The 27,425-nt window shown below is 39.8% G+C and overlaps 1 long non-coding RNA gene across 1 annotated transcript in view; it reads right to left on the reverse strand.

The window, feature by feature from the left end:
* The window catches only part of LOC112158216, a 42,481-nt gene that overhangs the window by 3,616 nt on the left and 11,440 nt on the right, over positions 1-27,425 (reverse strand). Inside the window, exon 2 of the long non-coding RNA XR_004947251.1 lies at positions 25,387-25,495. This is a non-coding gene — a long non-coding RNA (uncharacterized LOC112158216). The remainder of the gene's footprint in view (positions 1-25,386; positions 25,496-27,425) is intronic.

A 27,425-nucleotide genomic window follows, 5' to 3' on the forward strand; every position in this document is an offset into this window, starting at 1 on the left:
TCATCTCTCCTGCTCTCTGGCCTGCCTGCTCGTCTGCCTCCCTGTCCTGCTTCCTGCCGTCCAGTCACGTGTCGAGCCTTACAGCTCACTGCCCGCCTCCATTCTGGTCCCTGAACTACCCCCTGCTAATAAACCTGTTGTCTTTGCATTAGTGTCTGCTGTTTTGATCCACCAGCCTTGCCCTGTTCCCACAACAGGACATACCCAGTTGTCTGGCATTTGACAACAAGCCCTGGGCTCTCTGTTATAAACTGGTGGGCAGACAGCTGGATCCAAGGGCAGCAAGTGTATTGGACAGAGGGTTGACAGAGCAGGAGTTAGACACAACTATAAGTCTGTGAAGCTAAGGCAAGGTCAGGCCGGCAGAGGTCATTAACGACCACAGAAGTTTCAGGGATCAGACTTCAGATATCATAGTTCTGGCGTGGGTCGGGGCAGGCGGCAGACAAACAGAGTCGGAGCAGAATCAAGGTCAGGAAAACAGAATGTCAAGTCAGGACAATAATGCTCTGTAATGCAGGCAATACGGCACAAACGATACTTCGCATTGAGCGAGGCTCTGTGCTCTGATTAAGACTAAGGTGGATTACTGTCAATGGGATTCAAGTGAGCAGCACCCGGGGACTGTTGGCTGAGGCAGCTGGGAGATGTAGTGTGTCAATAGTCCAGGGAAGGCTCCTGCCAGTGACCAGGCAGACAAAGCTCTGATTCTTGATACTCTCTGGCTAGGACCCCAGGCATAAGGCAGAGAACTCCACTCATCCACACGCACCATCCTGCATGTTTTCCCTCTGCTTTAAAAAACCTCTGCAGAGGTTGCTCAGGTGTGGAATTAGGTTTGTGTTAAGCAAGACAATGGAGACAACCTGGAGAATTAAGGGTTCAAAACTGAGAGGAGGTTCTAGATCAGGTGGGTCCAAAGTCAGTCCTCGCGGTCCGGCCTCCAGCTGGTTTTCCAGAAACCCTCCCTTATCTGCTGCTGATTACCTGGATCCAGTGTGTTTGCCCAATAAGGAGCTTCAATGGCGGGTTGGTTGGAAAACATGTAGGACATCGGCCCTTGAGGACTGACTTTGGACACCCCTGCTCTAGTTGATTACCTCAAAAGGTTTGACAGACTTGTTCATCAGGAAAAAGTGACCCAAGAACACACCTGGAAGATAAAAAGCCACTACTTTCAAAGAAAGGTTTGGTACTGTAGTTTTGCATTTGCATTCAAGATCAAACTATTGATAGGCAGAAGTTTTATCCACCTCTTGTCTAGAGTGGCACAACATAAAACAAAGAAAACTGGCTACTCTGTGTTTGATCCACTAAAAGGTCATAATAACCCAGTCCAGACATTTATCTTATGTGTGTGAGAAAGATTTGTTTCTCAAAAAAAAAAAAATAGTGCATAAATTGAAACATTTAGGGTCAAGGATCAAAAAAACAAAACAAAAAATATCAGAGCCAAATCAAAGGTCAAGTGTGCTATCCGACCTTTCAAAATAAAAGCAAATACAAGAGACGATCTAACTTGACTTCCTGAATTTAACAAAAATGGCGGTTCATCCTTTCCCTTCACAACCACAGAATATATGAGACTGAGTCAAAAATGCATTGGTTATCTCAGATGTTATCAACCCCAGAGGTTGTGAAAATGGCAGGTGTTTAAATTCTCCATCTTCCAGTCCAGAACAGAGATGAAGATTCCACACAGGGACAGGGACTGTCAAATAACTCATTAAACAGAAAAATAAAAAAATAAATAAATCAGGAAAAAAAACTACCATCCAAAACAGCCTACACAAAATGAGATTTGAAACAATTGTACGACAAAGTTAGTAAATGGACAGCCAGCTCAGTAAAGTTGGAACGTAACTCGTACAATGTGAGGTTGGGAAAACCCTAAAAACCTTAGAGAAACTGACTCCAATTGGAGTTGGGTCACTGGCGCAGGTTAAGGATCAGCTATGTTACGTGCCCATTAGGTTCTTCCATTGGTAGATTTAATCTTAACTTGCTAAGAACTATTTTCAAAGAAACATGAAAGAAACAAATAACAGAGTGGTTCAATTGAGCCTTTGGCATCAATTTCACACATAAACTATACATCTACATCCATTTGATAATCTATGGGATAGAATAGAGGAGAATTTTGATCTGCATTCCATTGAATAAAATAAACCCCATCCATCCATCTTCTTTAGCTCATCATGGACCAGGTCGGCAGTAGTCTAAATAAAAATGCCCAGACTTCCCTCTCCCCAACCATTTCCTCCAGCTCTTCTGGGGGAGCTTCCGCCCAGTGGGACATGCCTGGAAGACCTCTCCGGGGAGGCGTCCAGGAGGCATCCGGACCAGATGCCCTGACTTCAACTGAAACAACATTAACCGCCACCTTAACATGGTGAAGGGGTTTGAGTCCTCGAGTTATCTCAGGAGCTATGATGTCTGGGGCTTCTGCCCCTGGTAGGGTCTTCCATGGCAGACCGGTCCTGGGTGACGAGCCAGACAAAGAGCGGTTCAGAACCCCTTCATGAGTAGCAACATCACAGATCCAGTTACGTCACCCGGAGTGGCGTCACCGGGCTCCCACCTAGGAGCCAGGCCTGGGGTTGGGGTTCGTAGGTGAATGCCTGGTGGCCGGGGCTCCTCCCCCGGGGGCCCTGTTCAGCTCCAATCCAAAAGAGCAAAGTTGGATCGCTCTCCAGAGGGTTCACCACTTGCAGGAAAGCTCAGAAGAGGCCACTGCATTTTGGTTTGAGTGGAAGTTGAAGGCAGCCCAAATCTCGGTCATGGAATTTGGCTTTTGGGACATGTATTAAAATAAACCATTGTGTATAATAAACAACTGGAAGTGCAAAAGGTTCTGACTAAGAATAGAACTCCTCAGAGCTTCTACACATTCAAGACTTTGTTTTTTTTTCTTTATTTGAGGGGGCGGTTGGGGCTCAGGTGGTGGAGTAGATTGTGAAAATGTTGGACCTTTAAGTGCAACATACACTGCAGACCTCAGGTTGCTCCCAGCGCAAAGGTAATGTGAGTGACTCAGCGCTGTGAAAAGAGGTAAACAAAAAATAATAAAAAAAGACGTAAAGCTCTTTAGTGAAAATAGTAAGGATCAGAAAGACATATTTACAAGGTTGCCAAATTGCCTGAAACACATATGACTTCTACAGTGTCCCACAAACTTTCTTCACAGGATGTAGACATTTGGTCAGAGTTTGCAGCTGTGTTCTCTACAGGAGGACGCTGCTATTTTACCAGTTAGCAGGAGTTTGAATCTTTTTGATCTCCACCATTGCAATGTTTACACCTCACATGTTGTGCGTTCCCCCCCATTTACTATGATGGTATCTCACAAGCTCTGCATGGGTTTAGAGACTTATTATCAGAGCAGGTAATTTCCCAGTCAGACCAATGTTCCGCATTAGCTCTCACTCTGTTTGTGTCCATGTCTGCCAACGAGTGTGTGCTTAACATGTTTCTCTGTGCGCACACATCAAAGCAGCTCAGAGAGATGAGCCAGATAGCATTTCTATGATTAATTTAGTCATTTGGGATACTCTGTTAACTGGATTACACCCAGATGTGTTGATACTACCGCATGGCCCAGGGTTGTGTCTGTGTGTACGTCGCTGCATGAGGAGATATACATGCCGTTAGGAAAAACAAAGCCAGACTGCTCTGTTTTTCATTCCACTTGTGAGGTCCAGAAAGCCTGCACAGAGCAGTGACAGCCTGACTGATGAGGGAGGAGGGGCGCTTTTATGGCCCTGTACTTAAGAGGCTGTTCTGCAAATTGACTGGAGTGTTGAGACGGCCATTGAGAGCCATCAACATGTCCCAGGAAGCTGGGTAATCTAAATTAATTACTCTGTTGTGGTACAGCAGCCCAAAATGTCCATTCATGCAAGGAATGGACACACACACACACGCATGTGCACACACACATGTGTCACAGGCCTAATTGGTGCTTGTGGACAGATTAAATTCTGTAAAACATTTGGAGAAAGACTGAGACCAGTAACACGTTACATTCCTCTGTTCAAGTCATGTTAACACAGCCCATGTTTACATTTTTATCTAATTAACAATTCCACTACATTAAACAAATAATTCCTGAAAGTCCCCCATGACATTTTTTTTTATTTAAAAAAAGTTCCCAGTAGTGTTTTAATTATGATTATGAAGTTTTTAACCAAAATCCAACAACATGTCTAAAAAGCCATTTTCCATGTTGATCTGAAGCCTCTATTTCCAAAATCTCCTCTGAGGGGGCGTGGCTTTAACTAGCTCCGCCCCTGATCTCCCTGTCTGATTATGATAGCTCTGTGTCTCGCTAGCGTAAATCTTCACCGCTGCTACATAAAAACATCCATCAATCTGGGTAATGTCCAGCCGTATGGTTCTGATCCAGATGTCAGCTGGACGAGGAAGTGAAGATCTTCATGGACAGAACTTCCTCCAAAATCCTGATTCTTTCTCCTTCCAGTTCACCAAAGACTCTTTTAGCTAATTCTCCAATGTTTATTGACTGTGATCAATACATTCAATCATTGGTTTCTCAGAGTTCTTGATAAAATAATCAAAGCTAACATCAAAATGCTCTTTCATTGATTTACAATCCTTTCCAACTGCGGTCAAATGAGCCGCCGTTCACATTTCCGTGGTCACATCAAGAAGCTCCGTGGAGTCTGGTGGAGATTTTCCAGCGTTCTCAGTCCTGCTACCGTAAGTATTGGATGAAACTCACACCAAAAATCCAGTGATGCTGATTTGACCACAGAAATGTGAACGGCGGCTCATTTGACTGCAGTCAATGTGAAGATACCATCTTCTCTTCTCCAGAACCTGAACTAGACACTAGGAACAGATGAGGGTTTAGTGCATGTGCAGCAGAGCTGTTGATGGAAAGAAGATCATTCATTCAAACAGAGTCTGTCCAAGACAGTTTGATTGACAGAGATTTAAGAGGAGAAATACTTGGAAATGCAAAAACAAAATTATTTCTTTTTATATTTGTTCTCTTTCATAAGAAAAGTGTCACACAGACATGTTAAAAACTCAAAAAACAGGATTTTCATTGGAGGGAACTTTAACATTAAAGATGTCTACGGCGGCGCTTAAATAACACGTGCTCTTTGATCTGCCGTAATTGTTCAACTGTTTACACGATCAAGGTAAATCAGATGATTCTGATGTGGGAAAAATCTTTTTTTTTCATTGATGTGCATCAATATAACAGTGTAAAGTTGTGTTGTATATCATCGCAAGACACAAGGAAATGAGATTTGTGGTCATAATTCAATCAAAAACTTTAGTATCATAAATTAAGGTATTACTTTTATTGTTTAGAACGTACAATAATCTGCGATTTGAGAGTCAACTGACACTCAACTCTGCGTACGTGTGTGAAAGTATGGCAGCATGTGAGCTTGTGTTTGCATAGGTTGTCAGGAAACATCAGGACAGACGGGCAGTGAAATGTAAAGAAGGAGAGTGAAGGAAAGGTGATGGCGCTGAGTGTCAGGGGCAGGGAGACGGCGAGCACGCCAGCAAGACGGAGTGATGCTGGAGTGGCCAGAGGGCGGTGTGCATTAGAGCCAGAGCCTGATTGGCTCTGACCTTCCTCACAGCCAGCTGTCAGCCTCTTAGATACACACTCACACACTGCGTACAGCTTGTTACAGCCCCGCAGGCTCTGATTACCATATCAGCACCGTCTCATTTGCATAAATCCCAGCACTCTTAATTAGGCTTCATCTCTCTCTTCCTCTCTTTACCTCACTCTCATTTTCGGCGCTTTCCCTCCACTTTCCTTCCTCTCTCCTCCTCCTCTTGCTTGCAGATATATGGGCTGGGGTTTAGGGTTAGAATTAACAGATAGGAGGGTCCATGACTCCCAATTAGTTTAATGCTGATTAGACTAATGACAATTTTGCTTCATCTACATGTATTAGCGCACCATATTCTTTTAGCACTTCTACTCCCATAAACATTATCTGCGAGGAGTTCTCTCTTTCATCTTCCCTCCTTTTCTCTCCTCCTGCTCTTTATTTTACAGGTGTTACGGTCAGAAACCACAATGAGCTAATTATGGCTGGAAGTAAACTCTGAAGTTTGAGGGAAATTAGCATTCAGGAGACTTCAGAGTCAAACCATTTATCGTCATAGTCAGTAGAAGAAAAAAAATGTTTTTGTTGTTTTTTTTCAGTTCATTAATATTCATATAAAAACTGTCAACAGGGGAGATGTGATGATATGACAAAAATGACACAACTCTGTCCAAATGAAGTTCTGTAGAATGTGCAGTGAGTGAGCATGCTCACAACTTTTATGACAGTGATGGAGTCAGAAATATTCTGCAGGAAGAAAATACCATTTGAATTTATATTAAATCGTTTTTACACCTGCATCCGCAGTTCTTATGACCGTGAAGGTATTTCTACTGTGTGTCCTTAGTGTGGAAAACAGGAGCACCAAAGACTGAAAAAAGAAAACTTTTTAGATAATAATAATTCAGTTATTCCGAGTCTCACAGACCCTGACCTGGAGGGGAAGATGGCCCTGCACACAGATGTTGCACCTCAGTCCTCTACCTGTCAGATATCTTTGTATTATCATCAGCACCTTTTGTACTGTGAATCCCATCAAGTCAGAGAACCTGAGAGTCAGACTTTGTTACAGCCCGATTTGTTCACAGGATGTCCCAGTGGGCACAGTGCTAACCCCCGGTTCACAATGGATCAGGCATGAGATGGTTTACATAGTGGGCTGGCCAGACTAAGAAGGCACTGATCCATTTCGGACTCTATGGTTGTGTCTGAATTCCCCCCCTAACCCATAACTACTAAAAAACTATTTAGTGCCCTGGATTTTAAAGGCAATTCGGACACGATGCTCACTACTTTTCCTTTGTTTTTCTAAACGCCGGATATGACACCGATTTCATGAAGTCAAAATTTAATCCATACAAACATTTCACAGCGTTTTTATGACTCCATTGTGTTCTGATGGTGAAAATGTGGATGGTTTATTTAAAAAATACACTTAAACACGTTTTTTTGTTCAAAATTGTTTGACCGCAATGCATTGTGGTCTATATTCGCTATTCTAGAGAGCATTGATGCACGCAAGTTTTTCACAAAGACTTTTGGGAAATTTCTAGTGCACTCAATTTTGGAATTAGTAGATTCGGACAGCACTAGAAAATGGCAAACGCACAATAAAGTGCAATATATATATATATATATTCAAACATAGCTTATGTATTGCAAATGCCAGTTATCCAAATCAGTTAGGCAGTCTGTTGATGAATGTTAGACAAGCAGAGTACACTACACATGTGTAAGAAAAGACAGCAGATTCCTTGAATGGTGTATTCACGCATCATATTCGTGTGAAGATGTATTGCTCAATGCCTTGTCGCTCCTGCGGAGCAACCACTGTAGTTGTTCTGGAATTAATTTGTTGCTACATCATGAAAAACATGGATGATGTTGAGAGAGTAGCTTGGGTGTATATGTTTTGGAGAGCTCTACAGAGGCACCGGCAAGCACGTCGCTGTGTTTGTTTACACCAGATCTTTCAGAGTCTCTCTGGTTCTGTGAACTTCACTCCTGCAGTGAGAGCTTCACCTGAAGACCGTTTTAAACGTTACTTCTGTCTGTCTGTGGTCTAGTTTGAGCTTTAACCCAAAAGGGGGGAAATACAAATAAAACCGTGAGATCTTTTTATAATTGTTTTGATTAAAATAAGAAAAACATCATAAGCCCATGAAGTTAGAGCGGTCCCGTGCACTACAACAGCACGGCAACGGGTATCTGGGCTGCCAGGCAGCTAATTGCCGGCGGGCAAAGAGCGGGCTCCGCTGTCCCGGGACCCGGAGCCGGGACAGTAGATCTCGCTAGATCTACTGGGAGCCAGGAGAGCCGCGATTGCTATCAGCTCTGCCAGGGCCTGGATAGCTGAGCTCGCTAGCTCGCTAAGCTATCCACCCGCTGGTTGGTTAGCATACCCATCCATCCAGCTCCATGAGCTCTGTGACGGGCTGGCGATCTTTCCAGTGTGTATCCCGCCTTTGTCCAACTGTACCTGGGACAGTTTCCAGTAACCCAGCAGCCGCCGTGGGTTGAGAAAATGGAAAGAAGTTCATGATGAAAATCCTCACATTTAGCCGCCATCTTGGATGTTTATTTCTACTCTTTGATCTATCACTGAAATTGTAACGTGCCCAAAGCTGAGTCCCTGATTGGTTGACCTGCCGCGTCAAACTCACCACGCCTTGCCGCGCTCAAATCGTGACACGTCTTACCAGGTCTTTACATTAACTTATCATTGAAACTTGACATGCCTGCTGCGTTCGGTGAAAATCCCAAGTCAAATGAGCAATTTGATTTTGTGTTTTGCATTTAAGTTTCAAATATTGTGAACTGAAGAATTGATTTTGATACTGTTTCATTGTGTTTCTTTGCTTACAGTTCTCATGAGCCAAATAAAGACTTAGACTTAGACTTAGACTTTGCTTTATTAATCCCTTTGGGATGGCACCCTTGGGGAAATTAAGTTTTCCAGCAGCTTACAGGGTATACATTAATAAAAAATAAAAAATAAAAATCTCAATGTACATATACATGATAAAAAATCTCAAAAAAATCTCACTGTACAGTGATAATAATAAAGAAGCAAAGAAGTACGACAGCGTAAAGAAGAGCAGTCTGTATGGCGGTATCAAAACAGGTTTGGGTCCGTGATTGACTTATTGCACATGATAGGTTATTACAGCATTAATTATTGCACTTATACCTTTATTGCACATAAAGCCTGTTTTAAAACCATCATGCTCATGCTAATTCCTCGAGGGTGCTACACAGTACTCACACGGATAGAGCAGGGATAGGCCACTCCAGGTCTCAAGGGTCCCAGTGTCTGCATGATTTCTAGATATCCAAACCCTACTCATGACTGATTACCTGGTTCAGGTGTGTCCAGCCACTTAGAACAAGTTGGAAAACATGCAGGAATGCGGGCCTCGAGGGCTGGCATTGCCTATCCCTGGACTAGAGTGTGGTAAAAGGATCTTGTAAGACAGGATCACCCGTACGCCATAAATGTGTGTAACTTACACCTTTCTTACAAATATTTCCCAACACGCGACATTGGTACGTTTTCACGACGTCCCTTGAAGTGGCCATCAAGAGAACTGTAAAACAGTTAAAGATCCTGTCTACAACCCTCCACGGGCCCAGACAACCCAAAAATCCACAGCACCAGTAATAGCGTTCTGTCCTGATGCAATCATGGGTCCAGAGTGCAATGCTACCAAAGTTCAAATATCCTAACTTAAAGGATCAATCAGAAACGTGGCTTCGGTAGTACCGTATTGATGATGTGAACAGCAGCTGGAGTCCAGAACCAGCTCGCAGCAGAAGCTCACCCTTAGTATTTATGCTTGTTCCACACTTTGTAATGTTTTTCATATTTATAATGAGACAATAATGACTTTTATTTAACTTTAACTTTCTCCTTTCTTGGACTAATGCAGAGACAGAAGTACCGCTGAAAGCTGCCGTCAATCAGACACAGCTCCTGGAGTAGATGGTGAACCTTACCCTACTGGGAGAATCCAGTAGTGAATCAATAATGATACCAATATTAGTATCATTGACAAAGCTTAAGAAATCTTTATTTCAAGTTTCTTTAAGCATTGCAAAAACAACAAAAGCAATATTTTTAAATGAAATTCTGTGCCCCTAAAATTATGTATTTTTCCACTCTGCTGTTCTCATTTGTCTCCCTTCCAAAGTAGGGAAATGTTCTCACACTGCCACTGTTCTGAATGAACCCAGGCATAGAAACATGTTTGTAGAACTCAAGCTATTCTCTCAACATCACCCATGTCTTCCACAGTGTAGCAATGAGGAGGTAAAATAAAGGTTAGCAGTAGCTCCACCCACGTGCTAGTTTTGTGAAAGGTCCATTTGGACAAGATTCTAGGAGTGAATTTGATGAAAGTCAAAAGCAAATCACATTTATTGTGAATGTAGCAAAAGGCTACTGGGCATATGAGCCAACATGACAGCTGACGACAACAACCATTCATAGCGTGTGACCTTTGACTTTTTATCTGACAAATCAATCCTCAGAATCCTGTCTTGTTCTCTTTACCATTAATGTGATCTGTGAGAGGAGCAAAAGTATCTGCAGGAAAACCTTTGCAGATGTTCAAACACAGATGCAGGAGAAGACAACCAGACTGAATAACATATCATACTGTCTAGACTTTTCATGGAAGATCAATAAGAGCGGTCCAACCAGGAGACCAGACCCTGAAGGGAAACGAGCAACCAGGCAGCCACCTCTCTGTGAGCCGGCGTACAGATGAAGACATCATAGCTAACACGCTGAAGGCCAGAGCAAAAAAAGCTCAATCAAAGCTCACAAGAACCCAAAATTTAGATTTTTTATGCTAATACCTGAAGAAACACCAAAGCAGGAAATAGAAAACTGCAGCTTCATCAACACTCACCTTTACACAATTCTCTGATAGTCGTTGAGCGAGACATCGACTCGACTTTTATCCTTATTGTTTTATTGGTCTAACTTTTTATTTTTTACTTTTTCTTGGGACACCGAATTGTAACTTAATCAAAATTAGAGTTTTTTCCTCCAATCACCTGCTTCGTTTGCTTGTACATATATAAACTGTTGAACAGTGGAATTGACCAAACAAAGAATAATTTTTGTTCACTAATAAGAGAACCAAAAATTCTGACTGCTGCTCGGTTCAGTAACAGTCTGAAAACAGATCATCTAAAATTGAAATAAAATGAGCAGAAATTCTTCTTTTTACAACAAATATGCTGGGAAAATGTCTTAACTCTGTAAACCTCAATACATCAAACAACTGACAAAAAAAATTATTTGGGGGAAATTAGGAATTTTTTTTCCCCTTTGATGAAATTGACCAAAAAAATGCTGTATAATTTTTTTCATGAGATACAGATGGTATCAGTTATATTATGTTGGGTGATTTTGTACTTTTTTGTATGGAACAATGTTAATTTAAGGTGCAAAATTACTGCCATGAGAATTCTGTAATATAACTGTAATATAAACAAGGATTTACATTAGTTTAGTCAGATTGGCCTGGTAAGTATTCACACTCTACTGATTCTCCTGCTCCTTTACGTATGCTTTTTGGCAGGTAAAAACTAAATGACACTTTCAGTGATTTCAGTAATCTTGGTATCAAAACGTGTAGCTTGTTTAGGACATTACTGCTTGTCTTTTTGGTATTTATAAACTTGTTAGATTTTGAAATATTGTCCAAAATATGCCCCATAGGAAATAAATAATTAATTCTTCTAATTTAGTATTTATAAGTAACAAGCCTTTAAGTATATTCATGGCTATGTTTTTATCTTTTATGTAATTTTAAAAAATGGCATTAAGCTATTTCATTTGGGTTAATTGGTATCTACTGAGGTTTTTATAAGGTAATTTGGAGTTTAGCTTCTATATCAGCAACAGGCTAACGTGTTTTACTAATTTAGTTTACTGAGGAATTCTAGGCTATTTTGGAGTTTAGCTAGTATTTAAGCAATGAGCTAGCTTTTTTTTTTAGCTAATTTGACCTCTACTAAGATACTTATTTTCTAATAGCAAGTAGCAACGCACTAAATATTTTTTGCGAAATTGGTATCAATTAAGCATTTTTAAGCCATTTTACTACAAATTTTTCAGAAATTTTGGTTAACTTCAATGCTCATTCATAGTTCTTTAACGAACATCCCAGTCTTTGAGCAAATTTAATAGTTTGAAAATAGCTTTTGCATTTTCAGCAAATCTCCTCAGCAATTAAAGTAAATTGCATAACCATTTTCATCAAAAAGCTTCAGCATTCACACTAGCATTATCGCAAGTAATGCAACTTTTCTAGTTTTACTTGTTGTCGTTCTTCATGTTTTCACAATGACCTCCTCTTCTTTTGTTTCATGACGACAGCTAATACAAAATTATATTTTTATCGCAGACTTTCATGTTTGAGTTCTTGAGCACGACACCAACGTCGCTTCTCGTCTTTACAGAGGAGGGAAATCAAGATTCCCTTTTGCTTGGAAACTTTCATTTAAGGGCAAATTTGACCCAAATTCAACATGAGTTCAGTTAAACGTCGAGTCATAAGAAACACTTTGCAGTTTAAAGCTCTCCTCCATATTGAATGTTGTTTGTGAACGTGAGCACGTGAATGGAAATGGATTTCAGGGGAACTAAATCACATACAGCTTTGGAGCCTGACTCAGCCCGAGGCGCCGTTGATCTGTGGACCCCCCCTCTGCCAGCAGGCGCGTTACGTCACCCCAAAGCCCAACTTAACGTCAACTTATTAAGCTAACGAGAAGAATCCAGATGAAAGCGTCTCGTCGAACGCTCAGATGAAGAGGCAGATGGTTTTTTTGGGGAGTCCGGTGTTGAGGCCGGGGTGCTCTGGGAGGCTGTTGAACCCCAGAACACTAAATTGTGTGTGTTTGGTTGGAGGGAGGTGTGTGTGTGTGAGGGGGGGTTAAACACAGCTATATTCTGTAGATAACAGGATTAGCTGGGAAGCGGATAATAAGTTAGCATTTCCTCCCCGCGGCGCTCTCTCCTCTCTCTAATCCTGCAGCTTTGATGTCCCTGCTCCCATCAGGTATCTGGGCTGCTCTGGCCTCGGGGCCTCGGGGCCTCCAAACGCTCAGACGCTGACTTGTGTGTGTGTGTGCGCGTGTATTCAGTGTCCTCATTAGTTCTGCCTATTTACTAAAGTTGGCTTGTCGGGTTGAAATGTGCAGCGCGGCCACTCTGCCACAGATCCGCTCTGCCTCCGTGCCAGGGCCGGCAGAAAGCTGATGAAGCGTTTCTTCTGGGCGTGAAACATCTCAGCCACAACAATCCAGCAGACCAGGACCGCCTCAGCAACAAGCACATTAATGTTTCTGACTGAAAGAATGAGCTTCAAGCAGCAGCGTGTGATGTCAGCAGACCTTTTTCGTTTTGTTTCCCCACATTTAAAAGGTTTATTGTATCTTTGTCACATAAAATCTTGTGAATAAAAATCCCTTTAAGTTCCTGCTTTTAACTTTTAAGCTAAAAACACTGTTAATCAAAATATTTTTTTAGATTGAAAATAAATTTGCTATAGCATTAAAATTAATAAAACAAAATGGTAAAAAATTACAGACCAAATTCCTGTTTTTCATTTTGATTCAATTTTTACAGATTTAGAGTTCCTTTTTTGTGGCATCCGGTTATTTTATTGTTAATTTAGTTAACTCATCTTGATTGATCAACTTTCTGCTTTATTCTGAAATGTTTCTACTCTTTGTGTTTACGCTATACATTATTATTTTGCAGTTTTTTTTTTTAATGTATTTTTAAGAAATTATAACCCAGCTGTTCACTTCGGCGAGACTGTAACTGCATGATAAAACAGTAAGACAGCAGCATTATGAAAACTTAAAGTCTAATTCACTAATGCAAAAAATAAAAAAAGCTCACATTTTTCCTCTATGGCAGGGGTGTCAAACTCAATCACACTGGGGGCCAAAATCCAAAACACGCCTTAGGTCCTGGGCCGAACAGGAGAAACATTTATAGAACACAATCAAACGAAATTTTTAAAACTTTAAAACCGTAACTTTTTAACAGAATTTTGAAATGGACATAAGCATTACCAGCAATAATACTACTGTGTAAGCTGAATTTGGCAGCTGAAGATGCTAGTGCTAATAGCTGAAAAGCCGAAGCTGACAGCAAGTTAAAATATTAGCTAAATGCCAAATTAGCCAAGAAAAAAAATAAAAACTCAGGGTAGCCAAAACAGCTAGCATGTAGCTAAAAAAAACAGCTAAACTTCAAGATATCCTAAAAAAATGAAAAGCGACTAAATAAGTCAAAACAGTAGTGTGTAAATATTAGCCTAACCCCAAAACAGCCAAAAAACTTTAACATAGGCTAGATTACTCAGAACAGCAAGCCTGTAGCTAAAATATTATCTAAACACCAAAACAGCTTGAAAATCATAGTAAATGCTAAATTAGTAAAAAAAAAAAGCTGTCAGAATGCCAATTTTTAAAACTTTAAAATGTAACTTTTTAACATAATTATGAATAATAAAACGGTAGGAATATTATTCCACAATAAATCAACTTAAAACTTAAATAACTTTCAATGATTTACTCTCCATAAAAATATATTTTGTCAAAATTATACGAGTTAAAAATGAGAGCAAGAGAACGACTTGACTTCGACACATGAGCTCTATGGCATCCTATTTTCTTATAAATAATAGGGTTCACGGTGGAGTTCTGAATAATAATCATAGAATTATTTAGCTTTGTCACAGGCACATCCATAAAAAATAGATAAAACCAACAGACTGAAAATGTTAAAAATATCTCAGTTAATTTCTGTTAGAAAAACTTTAATATTACATTCATCAGCTGCTAAGAGCAACTTTTAAATAATGCATCTCTGCAATTTTCAGAGCATGATTGGGTCATCCAGGTACAGAACAGGGGTGGGCAAACCTTTCCACTCGTGGGCCACAAGGTTCTAAAACTTGACAGATGAACCGAATCAGAAGCTTTAAGTGTTTTGGTGAGCGACCTCATATGAGAAAGAAACGACACTAAATCTTGACAGAAAAAAAACATGCTTTTGTAATAGAAAAACTGTGTATTTTAGTGCCAGTTGCACATATTGGTTGATGTCTCTCAGGGAAAAACACATGAATGCTGTGTTTGCAAAATAACTATATAACTATAATAAGGGGATAGATAAAAAGTACAGATTATTATTACAAATGACAAAATTAATATGGATTATCAATATAAGATTAAATGGTTTAATGGGCCGTAGTTTTCTCTAGAAGATTCTACAATCCTAAACAGACCTGTTCTGTTGTTCATTGCAGTTTCAGTGTGATCACCAGCCTGGTGATTTTTCTCCTTCATCCTTCTTGCTGGCATAATAAAAAATACATCAACTCAGAAAAAAAACCTCCTTGGTTGAACAAAGATGGTTTCGGCGATTCCTGACCAAAGACAACAATAAATAAATAAATAAATAAAAATCACTTGATTCCTTTTTTCTACTCTATAAAAGAGAAACCTACATTTTCTTCTCTATAATTCCCAATTCAGAAATCACAATCGTCTCTGGCTCTTTATATGCCTGAAAGGCTTTTGTATAAAATAATTTTCTAAATACTTTCGCTTTTTTATTGCAGCAATATAACATCAGGGAATATCTTTAAAAGGATCTCTGCTGCGGAAAACCATAAAATAGTTGAATGTTTGGACAAGGTCTGAAAACTTTTAATATTTCAGGAAAACTTCAGTGTTATAGAAACTTGAGGCTGATTCAGACACCTAAAGGTTGTTGCAGATAAAGACAGAAAGAGGAAGGTTTCTGCAGACAAATCCATCACATTAAGAGAGCAGCTGCTAAAATTACATTTTCATTCAAACCAGAGGTGCTCATTACGTCGAGAAGGTCATTTATAAACAAGAGTTCAAATCATCTGTGAGTATGTGTTGTCATTGCCTTTTAAAGTTAACTTTAATCTAAAATATATTTATTTATCTGGGACAATGTACATTAAATGAACCCAACGGCTATTTTTCATCTATTGTCTGCGGACAAAAAAAATGAATGTGAAATACATAATAGTAAAGCTCATTCTAAGGAGGAGAGGCATTTTAAGATTCATTCAATGTGAAGGACACTCCCGACCTTCCTGTTCTTGTACAGTCTCGCTGTCGCCTTTATCTCAGGCGCCTTTTTCCTGCCATCACCTGCAGCTGCCTGCTCTCGCCGACGATCCAGGCGATGTGCAAGTGATCTCAAAAACTCCTATTACTGGAGCTGCAGATCATGACGTGGGACTTAAATGGTTTGAACAATCACGAAAGTAAAATGTAATACCTCGTTTCAACCTGTAGGGGCATCACACAGAGGATTTTTGACTATATTTTAAAGAATTAAACAATTTTACTTTAGTTTGGCAAAAATGTGTCAATGGCCAACAGAAAGCACTTTTAAAGCCTCATTTATAGAGGTCAACAGACAAGAAAGTTGATTTAGTGTTTGGTTTCCCGAAAGGATTAGACTGTATAAAGTAACCCTAAAAAGTTTTATTTCAGTAAATATGCTTATAAATCACATTTCATAAAAAATATTTTCTCTGATATTTACTAGATTTTTAAAGTAAGATATTTTAGTTTTTCATTTATATCTGTATGTATTTGTTTCTGTGTTTAACATGTTATTAAAAATGTATTTAGAATATTTTTTAGGTTCAAGGCTCTTAAAGAAACGATCGGTTTATCCTTCATGTGTTCATGTGTTTTGATAAAATTCAAAAACAACCTGACATGACAGTTTCTAATCTGGTTGGACTATTTAACTTTAATTTTATCAAGTGACTGTACTTCGGGTGCAAATTTAAAGGGGTTTTCTAATGACAAAAGTGTAATTCCTTAAAATAAACAGCAGCTGGGATAGACTCCAGCAAACCCGGGACCCTAAACCTCATTTGAGAATGAAACCAAACATTTTTTCTGCTGAAATGTTCAGAAAAATGTTAAAGCTGCAGTTCCGTTAGCCAACTGCCCTCATCATTCTCTTCAATCAAAAGAATGTCTGTTAAGGAATTTGGACGCCTTTTAATGATGAGATTGCCTCTCTAGACTGTTAAAAGCCTCACTGTTGAGGAGTCTTCTAATCTTTGATGTTATTGTGACATACTGGGGGTGAAGCCTCTGTTTTATGTTTGTATTTCATGTCAGTAGCGGTCAAACCAGGTGTTTACGGTTTAAGAACATGGATTAATAAAACAACAAACACCCTCAGTACTGGTGTCCGTGTGAGTTCTTGGTTGTCTCTGTAACTTTTGTTTCTGCTGTGATCCATTAATTTTATTGCACAACCAGTGAAAGCTACAAGAAGTAGTAATGAGAGAGAACTATTCATGTGACTATTAGGGGATGGCTACTGTTTGGGTTTTATGTTCTTTTGAAACAGTTTTAGTGCCTAAACGGAGCTTAAACTCGTGCTTCATAAAGGAAAAAAAGGAAAAAATGTTTCCAAAGATAGTAAAGTGTGACGAAGCTTATACCAACCTGCCCACAATTGCAAGAAAAGTCAAATTATTGGTTAAAATTGTACGGCAAACCTGAATATAATATTAGAAAATGACATGCCCGAAGCAAAGCACCAAAATCTGTGTTTCTTACTGTACCGGATCTGTGTTATACATTAGCAGTGGTACTGAATTTCACATCAACTTGTCACTGAGGTTCTGTACCTGTTTCTAGTGTTTCAATGGTGAGTCGCTGTCATCATGAAAAAGTTCTTCATCTTCACAGTGTTAGAATTGATGACTTTCTTGTTTAAACAGAGTCCAACACAGCAGAGTCTCTGTCTGTCTAACTATATGTCTGTCTGTATCCGTTCGTCCATCATCTATCCATCTACCCATCTGTCTGTCCGTCATCTATCCATCTACCTGTTTATCTGTCCGTCTGTCCATCCGTTATCTATCCGTCTACCTGTCTGTCAATTTTCTATCCATCTACCTGCCTGTCTGTCCATCATCTATCCCTCTACCTGTCTGTTCGTTATCTGTCCATCTACCTGTTTGTCTGTCCGTTATCTATTACTAAACCTGTCTTTCCGTCCATCATCTATCCATCTACCTGTCTGTCTATCCATCATCTATCTATCTATCTATCTATCTATCTATCTATCTATCTATCTATCTATCTATCTATCTATCTATCTATCTATCTATCGTTTACCTGTATGTCACACACACACACAGTCTCACCTTTACAAGTAGTGATGATTTAGATTTACTATAACCTATGAGGCATGTTTGGAAGGTAACTAACATGCCAGTAAAAACCCTCACATGCAGAAGAAGAACATTCAAACGTCACACGGACTTCTCGATGAGAGGTGAGAGTGCAATATACTACACCACCATGCAGCACACAACAAAGTGTCCAATGACATCATTAGTTGGGCTGTATTTTCAAAAGTTGAAAAGTTGTTGAGCCAAACAAAAAAATGGCTTTAGCATTCCAACCCCTTCACAAGTAACCTTTAAATGTTTTTCCAATCAGTTTTCATCAAAATGTCAAGTCAAACGACAAGATAATATCTTCAAAATGGAATGAAGCAGGGATGTGAATTTGGTTTATCATCTCCTGCAATCTCTTCAACAAACCAGATCAGAAGTTTTGGGATCTCGGTGGCCTGGTGGACCCTCTCCAGAGCGGGACGCTCCGCTGCGTGCGGGCTGTGTGTGCGCTCTGCGGGAACGGAGGAGTTGAGTCTGGGAGAGTGTGAGTCTAATTAAAACGATGAAAATAATTACTGATACAGGCTGACAGACAGCCTCGCCCTCAGACATCCTCAGTAATTAGTTAATTAACCAAACGCAAATTAGCAGCAAGAATTAGTCAGCCAGGCTTAACGGAAAAGATGGCGAGCGCATCACTCGCTTTCCGCTTTCTCTGCCTTTGCTATCAGAGTGTCTGTGTGTGTGTGTGTGTGTGCAGTATTACACAGCACTGTTGTGAAAAAGTTAGAAATAGGGCACGTCTGCTTTATTACACTTTATCGCTGCTTTGCATGACACAGTCGCAGCACAGTGAGTAATATTTTATGCCTAAGTCAATTCTTTCAAATTAAAAAGTGATTTCAGGATAATGAGGCTGTAATTCTCTCTGTTTTTTGCCTTAAAAACTAGGATACACTCAGTGAGTGTTTGCATCTTTACCCCTTCAAATCTTACGTTGGAAATATACGAATGGAAATGCTAATTAAAAAATAAATTGAATCATCGTCTTCCACAACTTCGAAAAGTTTTCTTTTTTTACAAAAAGTCCATAAAGACCAAGTAAAATATTAAAGTTAAAGTTAAAGTCCCACTATTTGTCACACACCTAGGTGTGTGAAATTTGTTCTCCGCATTTGACCCATCCCCTGGGGGAGCGGTGAGCTGCAGTCACAGCCGCGCTCGGGAACCATTTGGTGGTTTAACCCCCCAGTCCAACTCCTTAGTGCTGAGTGCCAAGCAGAGAGGCACTGGGTCCCATTTTTAAAGTCTTTGGTATGACTCGGCCGGGATTTGAACCCACGACCTTCCAATCTCAGGACGGACACTCTACCACAAGGCCACTGAGCTGGTCAAGATTATTATATATTACATATTATTATATGATCTATTATTTCCCCTAATAGACATGTATATATACTGTATACATCCTTCCGTTTGTTCCCGCTTCCATGATGAAAACAAGCCAGTGCACTGTAAGTTCCCCCGAGGCCCTGCAGGTCAGAAGAACAACCTCTCACATGAAGTCAACACGATTACCAGAGCAGGGATGAAGATTCGCCCACTGCTGGCACCAGCGGGCGAGCTGCAGCTCGGCGCTGGAAGTGGCTGGCGTTCTTCTCGTTAGCAATCGCTTGCTCGCTCGCGGCCCGAAAGAAGCCAGATCTGAGACAGAACAATGCTCCGGCAGATCAGCAACCTTCAAGTCTGACTTGGTGTTTTTGTCTGTGTGTGAATGTGAGCAAAGGAAATCTCAGCTCGTATTTTTATTTTTAATAAAAACCCCAGAAAAGTCCACATCCAGCTGTGAAATAAACCTCTGCAATGACTGCAAAGCCGGTGGCACGAAGGCATTGTTGTCCAAAGACTATTAAAACATCAAAGAGTCGCATTGTACTGCTGGGAAACATTTACCTCTATTATCTTAAACACTGAATATACTTATTAACTTCCACAGCAGTCCAAATATGAGTGTTTTCGTGTAGAAAAACTAACCAGTTTTTTGTCTGGTACATTCTAAAACTTATAAACCCCAAAAATCCCCCAAAAATCTGAGAAAAACTGCAAATGTTTCATCTGTTTCTCCTGATGTTGGTAAAGTCGATGTTATGAGCACAGAACACAACCCCAAAAAACCTTGTGATATTCCTGTTCTCTTCCTTTTTTCTCACTTTCTTTCTTCATATTCATATTAATATATTTTTTATTATTTTGGTTGGTAGTGCATCATTTTTGTCTTATTTTTTCCAGTGCATAAGGGTTTTTTTGTGATGTAAAAACTAGATCAAACTAGAAAAAGTTAGCACTCATGGGGGGGGCTAAAATGAACAAATTTACCAATACTAATATGACTTTTGACTAGTCATTTTAGCTAGGAGTATGCAAGTGTCAGAGGGTAATTTTTTATGTAATTAAGTCTGACGCACAAATTTATATAAACTGAATAAAGGCTAACAAGTGATTTCACAAACATGTGGTCAAAAAGGAAGAATTTAAAATTTAAAATGAAAAATCTTTTGCGCTCTATTGCCGAGCGTACATAAAATCATCTCACTCTAGTCCTTCGATGATTACTTACATCAACATTCATGCCGTTGGTAAAGGCATCAGAGTTTAATAGAAAGTGAGTTGAAAGCCTTGGTTTAAGGCAGACCAGTTTGCTTTCTTGATCCCCACGTTAGCGTTAGGGTGAAAAGAAATGCAATTGTCATTTACAAAAGGAAAATATCTAAAGTTATGACTTGGCAAAGGGGTCAACAATAAAAGGATAGTTTGGACTAAATGATCGCCAGTTTGAGTGAATGCTTAGGAGTAGTTGTGGTTATGAGGTTTAGAAGTAGTTAAAGTCCCCTTATGACAAATGTTTTGTTTTAAAAAAAACATTCCCCGTAGTGTCTTAATTATGATTATGACGTTTTTAAGCAAAATCCCACAACCTAAATGTCTTAAAAAGACATTTTTCATTTTGATCTGAAGCCTCTGTTTCCAGAATCTCCTCTGAGGGGGCGTGGAAGTGAAGATCTTCATGGACAGAACTTCCTCCAAAATCCTGATTCTTTCTCCTTCCAGTTCACCAAAGACTCTTTTAGCTAATTCTCCAATGTTTATTGACTGTGATCAATACATTCAATCATTGGTTTCTCAGAGTTCTTGATAAAATAATCAAAGCTAACATCAAAATGCTCTTTCATTGATTTACAATCCTTTCCAACTGCGGTCAAATGAGCCGCCGTTCACATTTCCATGGTCACATCAAGAAGCTCCATGGAGTCTGGTGGAGATTTTCCAGCGTTGTCAGTCCTGCTACCGTAAGTATTGGATGAAACTCACACCAAAAATCCAGTGATGCTGATTTGACCACAGAAATGTGAACGGCGGCTCATTTGACTGCAGTCAATGTGAAGATACCATCTTCTCTTCTCCAGAACCTGAACTAGACACTAGGAACAGATGAGGGTTTAGTGCATGTGCAGCAGAGCTGTTGATGGAAAGAAGATCATTCATTCCAAGTATCAATCAAAGTATCTGGATTGATTCATTCAAACAGAGTCTGTCCAAGACAGTTTGACAGATTTAAAAGGAGAAATACTCAGAAATGTAAAAACAAAATTATTTCTTTTTATATTTGTTCTCTTTCATAAGAAAAGTGTCACACAGACATGTTAAAAACTAAAAAACAAAACAAAAACCCCCCCCAGGATTTTTATCGAAAAGTGTTCAGTGTACAGCACTCAAAAGTCGACTGAAGTTTTTTATCTCTAAACTGCAAAATATTTTTCTTTGTAAACATGCAGAATTTCACAAATAATCAAATGTTTGTATATCTTTTTTCAAAAATGATAGAAAACAGTGTAAGGACAGAACTAACACATTCTTACTGAGACTGAGGGGTGAAATAGTTTTGTCACCAGGCATACGTATAGAAACACGCACAAATAGATGTGTAGTTTGCGTGTTAGAATGTGCAAGCTTGCTTTTAGCTTGAGGCCAAAAAGCCATGTGCACAATCAGGTCAGAACTGTCAATCAGTGTCCAATCTGCTCTGTGTGCTTGTACGTGCACACCCAAACTCGTACAAGAGACACACACACATACACACACAAGAAAAATAAACAAATAAATAAGACATCGGTGATATAGAGATGTTCCTATCCATTCCCCCTGCAGAAATGTCCTTGTCTTCTCAACCTGACAATGTACTCCCACTGATGCATTTTATACGTTGGCTTTGAAATGGACTAAAATCTGTAAGTATAATTCCTGGTAAATGAAGGACACTGTACTACCTCCATTCCTATGTGGGAGGACAGCCTTTGGGCTTGCATCATCTATCAGAGCCCCAGGAGTCAAAAGGTTCAATGAAAGGTCTCAGCTGTTCCTGTGTCTAAACATCTCCTAAAAGAAGAATTCTGATGTTGATCTTTAAGAGCCTTTTTGCACTTTAGACCAGGACTTGAGTTAAATTTAAGTCTCACATGCAGAGACTTAAAACTTAACCTTATCGACTTTGCACTTGACTTGAGACTCCACCTTTTAAATTTAAAGATGGACTTAACTTTAGGTTTGAGACTTGTGAACAAATGTAGTTTGTTTATTCTTATTTTGGAGCTAAAGATCATCACTGTCAAGTGTAAAACTAGTAAAGTAAAGACTAACTCTATGAAGTAGAAACACCTACTTCCTATTTTTGGTGCCTCTACAAGCTGTTTAAAGGTAGTTTAGCGACAATTTGTGACAATTAAATTCTCAGTTTAACTATTAACTATGTGTTTTATGACTTAAAATTTGACTTGAAGTTAAAGCTAAAAACTTGACATATTTATCATCAAAAACTTCAGACTTGGGTTGAATTTAAATGCAAAGACTTTGGACTTGACTTGGACTAGCAAGTAAGAAATTGTGGCCATATATTGTTCAAGCAGTTCATTGCAGAGTCAATCTTGTTGGAAAATAGTATTTGTGGCTCTGACTCTACAGCTAAGTAACTTTTTCATCTTTTCTTGACTTGGAACTTCATTTCATCCATTCATCTGCTTCTGCTAATCTGGGAGCAGGTCGCAGGGGTAGCAGTCTGTGCAAAGATGCCCAGACTGCCCTCTCTCCTGCCACTTCATCCAGCTCCTCTGGAGAGAACCAAAGTGTTCCCAGGCCAGCCGAGAGACGTAGTCTCTCCAGCGTATCCTAGGTCTTTCCCATTGACGGTAAATAAAGGTGGACGAAGTGAGTGTGACGTCACCCATAGAAGGGCCTTACCTCCAGCAATATGAAGCCAATTCAGAAATTGAATTGTATTACTGAGGCTTATAACTGGTCAGTTTATAACTTAATAACTTGAAATACAGAAAAAAATACCGTTAAAAAAATTAGGATTAGCAAGAAGATGTAAAGAATAATGTATTAGAGCAAGAGTGGTTATTCTGACCAAAAGAACGACTAATAGATTTTTATTTCTCTACAGAAGTCTATGGAGTTTGGGCACGTCAGGGATAGACAACTCCAGGCCTCAAGGGCCGCTGTCTCCATGATTTTTAGATATCCAAGCCCTACTCGACTGATTGCCTAGTTCAGGTGTGTCCAGCCAATTAGAACATGCCAGAGAAAGGTATGTTGAAAAACATTTAGAAATGTGGCCCTCGAGCCCTGGAGTTGCCCATCCCTGGTTTATGTCATCCTCCGCCCAGTTGAGCATGCTCAGAACACCTCAACAGAGTAGTGACACGTATATTGATGGACACTCTTGTGCTTAAACATGGTGTTTGTTATGGACAAATTATGAAAAGCACAGAAGTCCAACAACAAAATGCCAGTCATGTTCAGGTCAGGGAGGCCTTAGGGAAACTAAGATTAGGTCTTCCAGGTGTCACTGATGTTGCCCACATGGGCAATGACGTCCCTCAGGAGGACAATAGAGTCTCCTGTTAGGGCACTTTCCTGTACCCCTCCAAGAGACACAAAGAAGGTTGAGTACTCCAAACTGCTGTTCAGCCAGAGGTCCAAGACCTATCAGACCTATCCCACACCCAAAAGCAAAGAGACACGACTCTCTCGTCCACTGTGGTGATTTCCATCACTTTCCACTTGAACTGGGGATCACGAGTAAGCCTTCACCCCCTCCTCGCCTCTTACTATGTGCAACTCCAGAATAATAAAGTCCTACCGCTCTCAAGGGACTGAGTTTCAGAGCCCAGACTGTACTTGGAGGTGAGCCCAACTATATTTAGCCTGTCCCTCTCAACCTCCCGCACAAGCTCAGGCTCCTTCCTTCCCAGAGAGGCAACGTTCCATGTTCCAAAAGCCAAATTCCATGACCAGAGTTTGGTCCACCGAGGTACCTCCCTTCCATTGCTTCCCTAAATCACATCGGAATGGCCCCTTCTGTGGTGTCCTTCTGGTGGTTGGCCCACCAGACTGTGAGTCCCAACCCCAGGCCCGGCTCATGAGTGGGGCCCCAGTAATGCCATTCCAAGTGAAATAGCAGGGTCTTTATATTTGTTGCTCATTGAGAGGTTCCAAAATTTAAACCAGAAATTCGTCTCAGGTTAATGGAGTCTCATAGATTTAATTGTGCAGATATTTAATTGTGACATATTTTAGGTATAGCTGTATTCATCATAAGTTAATATACACACAGATGTTTGAACTTTCTTAATGATTGCCCCCTGTGATGGATAGAGAATCATCCAGGATTAACCCCACCTCCCTCTTCAATGGCCGGATAGGCTCCAGCAATGCTGTGACCTTGAAATGGATTAAGTGGTTTTGGAAAGTAAATGCATGCACGTGTTGATGATGGCATTCTGTGTGCATTTCCATTTTGTTTAGAATTCTAAACACTTTTAAACTTTGGCTACACATTTCTATTGCAATTCTCCCAAAACTTGGAATTTATTTTTTGAGGCTCAACAAAACACTGCCTAAAAAATGTGCATGTCTAAAAACTCTCACAGGTTTAATTGTCTGGTTAAGAGAACATGGCACAGATTTATCTGCTTAAAAAGCCACACTCTTTTTCTCCAGGGATTCACAGCCATCACTCACCCGGACAAATACACGAAAAAAAAACAAATTGAATATTTCTTGTCAGCAGCTAAAAATATAAAGAACAACCTCAATGGAGAATATACTATTTTTAAAGATTGTTACAAACATTATTTCTGCTTAATTCATTATTTGAAATGATACGTTTTAAAACTTTTAAATACAAGGATTGGAAATATAAAGGAGGAATCAGTATAATACAATCCTAACTGCATCAAGACAATTAACAATAGACACAAGTGGTGTGCAATTTGTCCAGATAATTTTTCAACAACTAAATTTGCTGGAAAAAAAACAACCAGAAAGCAGATAACTACAATCAGTAATTGTTTTTAGAGGGAGGTTTCATTCTAGTCATTATCCTCAGAATAACATCAATAAGTGATATTGTAATCCCTTTATTGCTCTAAAAAATATACAAATTAAAACTACAAAGTGTTTACAAAGATTTACCAAGAATAGAGCACACTTACCAGGAAATACAGTATGTCTCTGCCCTCCAGCAAAAACATGAAAACCAAGCAATCCTGAACTTAAGTGGTGACGATTGGCCTTGCAGGTTGTTTTATGGTTCAGACAGCTCTATGAAAGACAGATCAAAATGTAATTATTGTACAAATTCATTATAGTAAATCTGAGTTTAAAAAAACAATTGAAAAAAGACCATTACAATAAAAGATCAACCAAACTCAAATTATACAAAATTATAACTTAATACCAGAGCAAATTAGTTGGCAACACATAAAACTTTCACTAAACATTTAAAATAACAGTAACTACATTTATCTGCCAACACTAAACCTGGACCTGCTGCTGTTTATGTATTTCTTGATATGAACTTGTGTCTTCAATACTTATATTTATCTGATGTATGTACTGTATGTACATATGTAAGCAAGTATGCAATAACTCACTGGCCACTTTATGAGGCACACCTGTCCAACTGCTTATTAACGCAAATTTCTGATCAGCCAAACATATGGTAGCAACTCATTGTATTTAGACATGTAGACATTAGGGGTGTAACGGATCATGGATATTCCGTGATCCGTATGAAGAGGTGCATGGGTATCTCTGGCGTCAGGGCCCCCTGACAACTGGACAACCGGGTGGAGAGGTGCGGGCCAAAGTGACAGCCAGGAATTGTTGGCAATTCTAAATAATCAATTAACCTATGAAACATGTTTCTGTGACTGTGGAAGGAACCCAGAGTGCCTGGAGAAAACTCACACACAGAAGAGCATTGAAAAATTCCAGAAAGGATCCAGTCAGGATTCCAACCAGAACCTGAAGTAAGAGTGCTAACCACTACCCCACAGAGCAGCCCCGTAACCAGAAGTGGCTACACAAAATGATGTCTGCTCTTTCCATCATGATCTCCTGTAGAATATGGGAATCACTCATTCTTTTTTAGAAACTGACCAACAATTACTGAAACCGTATACAATTTAGTCAGTATTGATGAGGTCAAAATACAATTTTAGATTTTATATATAGCAAACATATTTCAGGATTGAACTTTGTGAAGTTTCTTTTTTTTCAAGCAAGAAAGTGCCTCAACAAAAACTAAAAATAACAGCAAATACCAGGAAATCTGTGAGTTTTTAGCCTCCCACTGCAGTCATCACACTGCTTACTAACTCGAGTCTCTTTGTTTCCATCGGTTCGGCTGCCGTTGACTTTGTACTAATGTCAGAGATATGACGTGACCTGAAGGCATCTGTTCTCTTTCCCTGGGAGCTTTTACACAAACACACATAGATGTAGACTTAACGCACAGATGAACAAACACACACTCTCCACACCCCTGTCTTGTGGTATTTCTTGGGTATCCACGCCCCGTGTCCTGTGGTGTTCTCCTGTAGAGAAGTGTATGTTTTGTTTATGGTCAGTGACATGCACAAGCACTGTGGGGCTTAACTGAATGTGAGCACTGTCACAAGAGATTAGAGCTCTGTGTGCTGGTGTGTGTGTGTTTGGTAGTTGACTGGTGGGGAGACACCAGTACAGATGGGGGCTTCAAATGTGATGAGTGTCATGGTTGGGCCTCCTCCTGTCCTCTTGGTTCAGCATCATGAAAAGCCCACCGGCTGCCATCCGAACTAACGCAGCCAGCCCACGGCAACACCAGCGTCCCCTTTGTCTCCTTGTCCCTGTCGAATACACTACAGCCAAAACAACACTTCATGGACTCAAACGACTGGTCGCTCCAGTCTTGATCAGGTCATGATTTTATTTTTACCATGAATCCAGTGATGCTGCTGCTTTTTAGTTTATGCCTCAAGCTATTGGTTCAAAACAGGATGGCTGCAAATAAAAAAAAAAACACTAAAATGTTTCTAGGAGGAGAACAAAACCAGTGTGAAAATAATGTTTTGAGTCATGACAGCTTTGGGTAAAATGTGCATTTCTAAGCAGATGCTAAATGAATGAATTGTCATTAAAATGCTGCTCTTTAGGCCCTAATGGAGGAGTTAATTGTGTAGGTATGTCCTATTACGGCTTGACACAA

This window comes from Oryzias melastigma, linkage group LG24 (assembly GCF_002922805.2).
Source record: "Oryzias melastigma strain HK-1 linkage group LG24, ASM292280v2, whole genome shotgun sequence".
Taxonomy (NCBI): Eukaryota; Metazoa; Chordata; class Actinopteri; order Beloniformes; family Adrianichthyidae; genus Oryzias; species Oryzias melastigma.